At 54.7% G+C, this 2308-nt stretch overlaps 1 protein-coding gene across 1 annotated transcript in view; it reads right to left on the bottom strand.

The window, feature by feature from the left end:
* LOC113209287 (facilitated trehalose transporter Tret1) overlaps positions 1-1075 on the bottom strand; it is a 19502-nt gene extending 18427 nt beyond the window's left edge. The window contains exon 1 of the mRNA XM_052265560.1: positions 931-1075. The gene's annotated coding sequence lies outside the window, so the exon portion shown is untranslated. The remainder of the gene's footprint in view (positions 1-930) is intronic.
* Between the last annotated feature and the right edge of the window lie 1233 nt (positions 1076-2308).

Below are 2308 nucleotides of genomic sequence, written 5' to 3'. Positions count from 1 at the left end.
CCCCCTCCCCCCATCGACTCCACCTCCTCGCTCACTCACCCTCACATCGCCGGCGACCTGCGAGCAGCCAGCAGCGCGCCGAGCGCGCGAGCCCGGGCGACAGCGCGAGGACTCGACAGGAAATGGCGCGACCTGGCGCGACCGGGGGGCCGGGCGGGGCCGGGCCGCTGGAGAAGAGATCACCTCCACACCGTCACCGTCATCCAGATGATGACGCGCTCCTTTGTGCGGCCCCGTCTCCCACGCGCTCGGGCTGACAATTACCCCGCAATGTGTGTGTGCACTCCGCCCTGGGAATTCCCTCCCGCCTCTCTCCCGCTCCCCCCTACTCCGATCCCCCGCGCACTCTCCGCTCTGGAACACGGCTCAAATATCCGAAGCGGAGGAGTGCGTGGTTGAGGAGGGCTCGCTGTCCCCGCGCCCATGAGCTGGGGCCGGCGGGGTGGACCATGACCATGGATGGACCGGGGACGGCCGAGGGCGGACCGCGGGTGCGCGCTGAGCTCAAAGTCAGTGGAGAGATGATCGGCCCGACACCCGCGCGGTCACGCCCTCCACGCCCCGCTGCCCCCCGATGACAACATATCGGCACACACGGGGGGCGGCGGGGGCGGCGCGAGGGTTATTCGGGGGGCCTCCTCCTCACAGTCTCTCTCCCCTTCAGTAGTACCTCTAGGACTCGAACGAGTGATCGCCGGCGGTCGCTCTCGCGCACAACAACAAAAATGTCCGCCGCCACTCTGCCCATGTATGAACTTTTCGGAAAACAATGTGGAAAGATGAATATTTTCCGATCTTAAGTCAATGAATGGCCCGGTAAAAATAATAATGAATCGTTATTATTGCTTTGAGAATATGATTTTTGCTCTTCGCTCCCAGATGGGGAGCGGCAGCTGTTAGGTGAAGCACAGTAGCCGTCGCCAAACCCACCTGTCAATCGGAGCAGGACGATGAGCGATGCGGTCGGTTCGCGAGCTTATCGACGACTGCGACTGGTACGCGGGTTCGCAGGACGTATAGTTGCGGGGTCTACTCACTGGCGCGGCGCCGCCCCGCCCGCAAGGCCCCGCCGCGCTCCCCGCCACGCCCCACCTCACCCCGCCCCACCCCGCCACTCCACTGCGCCGCCTCACCGGCTCACGCGGGATGGACGGACAGTCGTATGTGTTGTGTATGTGTCGCGGGAGGTGGAGAAGGGGGGGGGGGTGTTTTGTTATTGTACACAGTGTTTTCAATTCAATGCAGTAATTCAATTGGACAATTGTTTTCACTTACACAATCAAAAGAAATCTTCAATGAGAATTGCATTGATTATTAGTAGTTACTTTGATAAGTCAAAGACAAGGAAGTGGGTGGGTTGGTAGTTAAGTGTTACTCCCCTTAAACCCCTGCTATTATTATTTATTTTTAAAAAAATCGGCATAAATATGTTTAATGAGGCTATCTTCCCAAACTTTCCTGCGAAATCTAGTCGATGTAACGTCAAACGGTTCGGGAGAGATTGATGCATCAAGTTTACAATAAGGGCATTTTGGCGACTATGATAACGCCAGCATTTCGAACTCAAAAACTAGCCCGGAAGAGCAGCTGGAAGTTCACTTATTCTTGTCATTTGACGAGTACAGTAACATGCTTCGTCCGCTCAAAATTGTGAGAGTGGCACTCCGGGCGGCCCCCTGTCAGTTGCTGTTTGTGGCTGTTGGCTCCTCTCTTTTCCTGTTGTGTGCTCCGGCTCGCCATCATTGCCCTCCTAGAGCCCGCCGAGGTGTCTCGTCGCGCAGGAGCGTCAGGGCCTGCTCCGCAACACGCAGTGCTCTCTCCGCGGGGTTCAAGTCCACGGCCACGCCACGGCCATGGTCATGGTCACGCCCTAGGCCGCCCTAGACCACCGCACCACGAGACGCAAGGCTACCGCACGCAGTGCCCGCGCCCGAAGGCACATAATATAGAGAAGGCTATTTTCTGAAAAGGATATCTACAAGTTTGGACTAAAGCAAAAATATACAAATAAAATAAATAAAAAATCTATAAACTTACTGGAATTGTATCTTTTATTTCTACGAATTTAAGCAATTCATTTTTTGCACACATTTCAGCGTTGATTTTAACACTGCTCTGTACACTCATTTGTGCGAACTCGTGCATATTTGCGCACAATTTTTTCCAAAACAAAGCGTTGGCTGAAGCATGAATGTTTCTCAGAAAAAAAGTAGAAAGTCATAGTTTCTTTCTTTTCATCCTTCAGTTACGAAAAATGCTTTAAGAACCCCGCCTTTGCAGGAGAGTGCAGGTGCAGAAGACACTGCCG

Source organism: Frankliniella occidentalis, unplaced genomic scaffold, assembly GCF_000697945.3.
Source record: "Frankliniella occidentalis isolate FOCC.00 unplaced genomic scaffold, Focc_3.1 Scaffold28, whole genome shotgun sequence".
Classification (NCBI taxonomy): domain Eukaryota; kingdom Metazoa; phylum Arthropoda; class Insecta; order Thysanoptera; family Thripidae; genus Frankliniella; species Frankliniella occidentalis.
The sequence above is the reverse complement of the archived record's forward strand: the minus strand, read 5'-3'. Positions and strand labels throughout refer to the sequence as shown.